General features: G+C 46.4%; 1 non-coding gene across 1 annotated transcript; it reads left to right on the plus strand.

Annotated features, from left to right (window-relative positions):
* Positions 1–7,525: 7,525 nt before the first annotated feature.
* Positions 7,526–7,632, plus strand: LOC120099560 (U6 spliceosomal RNA). Its single transcript, XR_015647215.1, has one exon. It is a non-coding gene; the product is annotated as a U6 spliceosomal RNA (small nuclear RNA).
* Positions 7,633–7,893: the final 261 nt, after the last annotated feature.

Raw genomic sequence — 7,893 nt, forward strand, 5'->3', positions numbered from 1 at the left:
CAGGCAATGATGGCACATGGCTTTAATCCCAGCAGATCTCTGAGTTCCAGGTCAGCCTGTTCTACAGAGTGAGTTCTAGGACAGCCCAGGTGACACAGAGAAACCCTATCTCAAAAAAAACAAAACAACACAACAACAAGAAGACAGGGTTTGGCTATGAGGCCACACACGGCTGGCTTAGAATTTGTGGTAGTCCTTTTGTCTTAGCCTCTTGTGTGTTGGAATTACAGGCATGCACTACAACAAGGGGCCAAAAAAAGCCGGGAAAACAAAGCATTTTCTCTGGTTGGTGGCAGAAGACAGGAAGGGGGTCAGAGACGTGAAGCATACAGATTAGAAGCACTATTTCTGCTGTGAGGATGTGTAGGGACCTGTGGGTGGTCTCTGCAAGCAGGCAGCAGTTCACAACCGACATCTAACTAGGACGGAGGACCCCCATCCTACCACACCAGGAGCTAAACCTGGAACAATAGCGTGGAAAAAACGGCAGTGAGTTTGCTCACAGACCCTTGACTTTGGCCTTCTGAGAGACCCAGAGACCCAGTCCAAACAAGTCTACCTGGACTTCTGACCTTCTGAAACAGGAGGTAATAAATGAGTGGCCTTTGAAGCCATTTGTTTGCCTAAACATGTTGCAGGGCTGTAGAAAACAAGGGCAGCTCTTTGCTAAGGTGAGATTGGCGGTGCGACTTGGGAGGTGAAAGTGTGAACATGTGTGGTTTGCTTTCTTTCTCTCTTTTCTTTTGTGGGCATGGGGCTGTTTTTGAGACAGGTAGCTCTGTTTTGAGATAGTCCCTGGCTGTCCTGGGACTTGCTCTGTAGACCAGACTGGCCTGGAACTCAGAAATCTGCCTGCCTCTGCCTCTCTGCTGTAATAGTTTTTTATTTAAATCATCTTTAGAAAATATATATTTTTGACCTGGGTGTGGGGGTCCACATCTTTGATCCTAGGGCTCTGGAGGCAGAGGTGGAGGGAGCTCTGAGTTAGAGGCCAGCCTGGTCTACAGAGTGAGTTCCGGGCAGGACAGCCAGAGCTACACAGAGAAAGTCTGTCTTAAATACCACCCCCCCACCCCCATTTAATTCTCTGTGTGGTATGGAGTGATAGGTTTTCTCTGCTCACTAAATGAGCCAATTCAAGCCAAATTAAAGTATAAAGGCAGGTTTATCGGGGACAGCTCTCAGGTGGGTTCACCAATCCCAAGGAATGAGGCCCAGGAAATCTCCATGTAGACAGACAGAGAAGAGATGTGGGGGGGGGGAGGAGGAGGAGGAGGAGGAGGAGGAGGAGGAGGAGGAGGAGGAGGAGGAGGAGGAGGAGACCAAAATGTCTGGATTATGTAATGAAAAGTCTTTAGGTTGAAGAAGCCCAGCTCCTGTGTTGGAAAGTTTAGGATGGAGGGCGGGTGTGTCAGCCATGCCCTGTAACAGGTAGAAACTGAGGGATGTTGGGAAAGTCTAGAGGTCAGATTGACTTTGGTATGTTAAATAGGTACCTCAGCCACTTGTCCTTGGTCTGAATCCCAACACGGGGGTGGGGGGGTGATACGTGTATATATGCAGGTGCCTGCCGAGGCCAGAGACATGGGATTTCTCCTGAAGCTAGAGCTAAGGTTGTGAATTGCTTGAGAACATGCTCTTCACTACTGAGCCATCTCTCCAAACTCTTTGAGAATCTTTTTCCTTAAAAAAATAAAACGAGAAGCTGGGTATCCTGGTGCTCACCTTTAATCCCAAAAGGAGGCACATCTCTGAGTTCGAGGCCAGCCTGGTCTATTGAGAGAGTTTCAGGACAGCCAGGGCTACACAGAGAAACCTTGTTTCAACAAAATACAACAAAACAATACAGAACAGAATGAAACAATGAAAGGAAATGAAACAAAAAAAAAATGAAAGAGAAATAGAACCCTAAACACTTTAGCTTTCTCCCAAGCAGCATATAGTCATAGCAATCGTTTTTCCAAGCGTATCAAAATACAAACCATAATTATTAAAAAAATATGGGTCTATGTACTTTCAGCAGGCTCTGGGAACAGCTGATCCCATATAATCCTTCTAAAGCTTTGGCTCCGGTTGAAAACAAAACCTGGGGGAAGGGCTTGGCTTCCAGGTGCTTGACAGCATCAGTGGTGGGCATGGCCTAAGAGCAGGGGGGGGGGGGCTGGAGAACACCTAGGCTTGGCTACTCCCTGTGCTATGTCTTGGCTACAGGGAGGAAACAGCTTCTAGCAAACTGAAGTGAACTCCACCTTTGTCTTCTTGTCACCTGCCTTGCCTGAGCAGCCTTTCCAATTCCCCCTGGGCCTGACTGAAGCCATTTTGCTTCAAACAACTGAACAGAATGAATTTTTGTGTGTGTGTGTGTGTGTGTGCTTTACCTGATAGGAGGAGGCAGTAGTAGAAAAGGAGGAAGTCACATGGGTTTAATTACTTAATTGCTTTATATGATGGGGCTAATTGTGTCTGATGCACATGTAGGTGTTTACATGTGTGTCTGCATGTGCATTCTTGTGGAGGTTAGAGGTTGATGATGAGTATCTTCCTCTATTGCTCTCCAAACCTTTAAAAGTATGTGCTTACGTGTGTGTGTGTGTGTGTGTGTGTGTGTTCATGTGTGCACGCACGTGTGTAAGTCAGAGGATAAATGGTAAGAGTCAGTCAGTCTCTTCCTACTAGGTTGCTCCTGGGGATCTAATTCAAGTTGTCAGGCTTGGTAGCAAGTGCCTTTACCCACTGAGCTATCTTGCCAGCCTTCTATCTTATTTTTTTGAGACAAGGTTCCTCACTGAACCTGAGGTCTTTAACACAGCTACATTGACTGTCCCAGAAGCTCTAGTTCTGCTTTCTCAGCTCTGGGATTACAGTTACGTGTTATCATATGCAGTTTTTTAAAATATCTGAGGATCGGGGATCCAAACTCAGTGTTTTATGTTTACATAGCAAGCACTTTACCAACTGAACCACCTCAGGAACTCCCAGACCTTTAAAAATATACATATATATTATGTACACCATGCTTGTGCAAGTGCCCAGGGAGGCCTGAAGAGGACGTTGTATCCCATGGAGCTGGACCTACAGGCTGTTGTGAGTCACAGGTGGGTACTGAGAACAGGACCTGAGTCCTTTGGAAGCACATCATTAATCCCCGAGCTAGCTTTCTAGTCCCTAGACTTGTTTAGACCTTGTGGAAAATCCAAACTACCAGAATTTCCTGTCTGAGAGCATGCCAACTGACCAACTTCATATCTCTGAGTTGGTTCTTTCTCCTTCCCTCCCTCCTTCCCTCCCTCCCTCCCCTCCTTCCTTCCTTCCTTTTTCCTTTTCCTCCTGCCCTTCTTATAAATATGGAAATAGACCCCAGGCCTCAAAGCATGCTAGACAATTACTCTACCACTGTGCTACATTCCCAGCCTAAGTCTGTTGGGAATGAAGAAAACCCAGATCCCACTGAACTAATATTTATACCTATACAGTGCACAGTGATTCTTAGCATGTGGTTATGGAGAGTTCTTTACTCGATAGCCTCTTCTTTGGTGACCCCTTTCTACCTTTCCCCTCTCTAGTGTGTCCTGTAAACAATAGCCAGAGAAATGTCTTCTAAAACTCAAGCCACACACTGTCCCTTTCAGCACAGAATGTTCTAGAAGTCTCTTGTATTGTCTGAGAGATGATCTGAGGCCTGCCCTTCTCCATCATCTGAGCTCAGGGCCAGTCATCTTCTCCCCCACCCCCTGCCTCAGTCACATGGGCCTCTTGCAGTTCCTGGAATATTCTAGGCATATTCAGAGCCTTTGCACTGGTTCTCTGTGCTTTTCCTTGGCTTGCTCTTCTTTGGTATCCACAGGGCTGTCTTTAGCACCCCTTGAAGTGTCAACTTCTCAGTGAATCTTTGGTCATGCTTCCAACCACCCCTCCCCCGCAGGCCACCCTGTAGCCACTCTTCCCTGTTCTGCTCTCTTCTTCCTCTCACCACCATAAAATATATCCTAGAGTTGCCCATTTGTTACCTTTCTGCCCCGCCCCCAAGACTGTAAACTCCTTTGGCTACAGGAATTTGTAATTAAAAGAAAAATCTCTTCTGTTTACTAGTTTCCCAGGTCAGAGAACAGCCCGCAAGTGACATACAGCAAGTGCTTCACGACTATTTGTTCATTGCATAATGAGACCCTGTACTGTGTGTGGCAACGGAATGGGTGGGATTAAACAAGTCTATGTGTGTGAAGCAGTGGCCTGGATTTAACACAGAATGGCCTGTGGCCTCAAGTTCACAGTTGCCTCCGTCCAGGGAGCCCATTTCTCTTATTGGACCTTGTGCCTTGACCACCAGTGGTCATGCATGCTTGCAGTCATGCTGTCAGGAACTGGCCTTACTTTTGCGAGGTTTTCAATACTAGACTTCCCTCCCATGGATGGAGGAAGAATCATGTTAAAATCACTCGTGAGCTTGTTCCTGTGTGTTTTATGGGCAGCTTTCTTGGACCAGGGGAGCCTGGGGGGCTTGGAAGAAAAGGGGGTCAGAAGCAAGGAGGAAAAGCTTCTACACCCTCAATCCCCACCCAAGGTCTAGGCTAGAAATGCTTTTGCTTGGGGAAAGGCTGAGGCTCAGTGCATGAATGGGGGGCCTTGGGAGCTGGTGATGTTCTTGCACTGGGCTCACAGCCTAGTGACTGGCCAGCAAGGCCCAGGAATAATCCTGCTCTGTCTCCTCTGTGTTAGAAATCCAGGACCATGCATGGCTTCACATGTGCGTGCTGGGGATCTCATGCTTGCATAGCAGACCCTTTTAAGCCTTCCCTACTCTTCACAAGTCTCCTCTTCCTTCCAGCCCTTAGCGGCTTCTGAGACCCGTGTAGCTCCTAGTTGACGTCACAGCCTGGGCTCTTCCTCTGCCTAGTAACGAGTGTTAGACCTGCCTCCAACCTAGACCCCAAGCCCTTTTCTTGTGGTTAAAACTGTGGGATTGGAATTCTGCCATGGGGCACTCTTGGCTTGCCTTGCCTTGCCATCGGTAGCAGGTGCTGTGGGTGTTGCTGCTGCATGTAGCGTGCTTGGCCTCTGTGCTCCAAGCATGGCTTACTGCAAATACTCATACTGCTTCTGGCTGGCCAGGGTATTTCTCCTGCAGGAGGACAGGCCACAAGACAGAAACCACCATCAACCAGAGATTCAACACTGTCTGCTTCATTCCCCCTGACTGGGGAACTTCAGGTAAGTTCATTGTCTCCTAATGACCCCAGTACACTGTGCTCCAGTTTTGCACTGTCAACAGTCACCTAGATCACATACATTTCACAGGTTCATTTCTCTTCCTGGGCTCATTCTCAGATTGGGATGGGTTCTTTGTTTTCCACCTCTCCTATAAGAGGTGGGGTGTTAATTTGGATATAATTATGTCCTTCCAAAGGATATGATAAAGGTTCCCGATCCCTGGTACCTGTGATTGTCACCTTATTTGGAAACGAGGTCTTTGTAGATAGTAGTCAAGTAAAGATGAGGTCATAGTGAATTAAGGTAGGCTTTAAATCCAATGCCAGGTATGTTTAGAAGAGTAGGGAAGGCTTAAAAGGGTCTGCTATGCAAACATGAGATCCCCAGCACGCACATGTGAAGCCATGCATGGTCCTGTATTTCTAACACAGAGGAGACAGAGCAGGATTATTCCTGGGGCTTGCTGGCCAACCAACTTATCCTAATCAACAAATCCCAGGTAAGAAACTCTGTGTCAAAACCAAGTAAGTGCAGAGCAACAGAAGGAAATGTGGGACATCAAACTTCTGGCCTCCACATGTATGTACATGCACATGCCCCCTCCCCAGTCTGTGTGTGTGTGTGTGTGTGTGTGTGTGTGTGTGTGTGTGAGAGAGAGAGAGAGAGAGAGAGAGACAGAGACAGAGACAGAGAGACAGAGACAGAAAAAGACACACTAAGAGAGACATAGACAGAGGAAGAGAGACAGAGAGGGAGAGTTCTGGAAGGCAAAATTTCAAAACTGAGGCGTTGGGCTAGTGAGATGATCCAGTGAATAAAGGCATTTGTTGCCAAGCTTGATGACCTACGATCGATACTGGAGACCCACATGGCTAAAGGAGAGAATCAACTCAATGAATTTTTAATGACTGAAGCTGTTCTCTTGGTGGCAGTTTGTTACAGCAGCCTGAGGAAGCTGACAAGGTATGTTCCTTCCCTTGGAATCTGAGTTGGCCCGGGATCCTTTTGACCAATAGCAGATGGGGACCAGATGCTAGGCCTAGACCTGAAGAGGCCTGGCAGTTTCCACCTCGTCTCTCTTGGAACCTATTTCACTGCGCGGTAGGGGATTCCAAGCAACTATATAGGGAGGTCCCCCCTCCCCCCTCAGGACGAATCATGCCTCTGGCTGAGCTGTCAGGAAGCAGCATGCACCGACTTGTTAGAGCTTTAAGAAATAAGGTCTTCCCACTGCAGCCAAGATGCTCCTGCAGATGCACATTCAAATTGTAAAGTCGTGAGCAAATGAATGTTTTTGTATTAGGCTTCAAGTACTAGGGTGGTTCACTGCCAAACAGTAGATAACTGGAACACTTCTGAATGACTTGTACTATAGCCAGTTTATTTATTTATTTATTTATTTATTTATTTATTTATTTATTTACCTTCTTAACTTACTTACTTGAGACAAGGTCTCACTTTGTAACCCCTGCTGGCCTGGAATTTACATTGTAGTTAACAGCTGACCCTAAACTTGTGATCCACCTGCCTCGGCCCCCTTAACACTGAGATTAGACATGTGCCCCACCACGTCCACAGTATTCTAATCTTTGTCTCTAAAATATACCCCTGGAGACCATTCCCCAGATCCTTCTGCACACTTAACCTTGTGGCCAATGTTGAAAACCCAAGAGTGGAGTTTCTTGGATGGCGTCCATAAGGAGAGCACACCTTTGTAGAGGATGATATGGCTGAACCCCTGACTTTTCTTACCCTGCTAAAAACTAATTCCTGGGAAATACGGAATTGCTCTTAAGAAAGGTTATTCAGAGTCTAACCTGCCTTTTCCCCCATCCAGACTCATGTTTACCTACACATCTCCTTGGATGGTCATAAGCCCTTCAAGACCTCCAAAGAAACCAGGTTAGGCACAATGCTGATGCCAGTGGAGATACCCTTGTGACTGAGCTGCAGAATGTCCCCAGTTCACCGTTCTTATTATTGGTACCATTGGCTTCCAGGTACTTAAGCCAATACTGAGGATCAGAACCCATACATGGGACATAAAATCAATTAAGTAGGCCATAGCCACCAATCAGAAAATTTAGCTAGATCAGGGGAGAACAAAAGCAAAGATAGCAGAGTGCATCTTGGGCTGTAGTGTTTCATGAAATTTTCATCCAGTGATGTGGATGTGTGTGTCAAAGAGCCAAAGTGGAAACTTATTTCATACCCTGGCTCAAGGCCAAGGAGCTCTAATGCCACTGGCTTAGGTCAATTTAAGCTGAAGTATCTTAAATTTTATTTTTATTTTTAGCTTTTTAAAAATAATGTTTTCATGCTCGCTTTGGCAGCATATATACTAAAATTGGAATGATACAGAAAAGATTAGCATGGTCCCTGCGCAAGGATGATACACAAATTCATGAAGCAGTCCATACTTTTTTTTTTCAGTCCATACTTAAAAATAAAGAAATAGAAATAATGTTTTCAAGACAGGGTCTCATGGATGCTGTCCTGGAACTTGCTGTACAGATCAGGCTGGCCTTGAACTCAAGAGATTTGCCTGCCTCTGCCTCTTGAGTGCTGGTATTAAAGGTGTGAACCACCACCTCCCAGCTTAATTTTGACCTTTTGAGACAAGGGTTCATGTAACCCAGGCCGGTCTTGAGCTTAGTACACCACCAAGGATAACCCTGACCTCTT

Source organism: Rattus norvegicus, chromosome X (genome assembly GCF_021556685.1).
Source record: "Rattus norvegicus strain SHRSP/BbbUtx chromosome X, alternate assembly SHRSP_T2T, whole genome shotgun sequence".
In the NCBI taxonomy this organism is placed as follows: domain Eukaryota; kingdom Metazoa; phylum Chordata; class Mammalia; order Rodentia; family Muridae; genus Rattus; species Rattus norvegicus.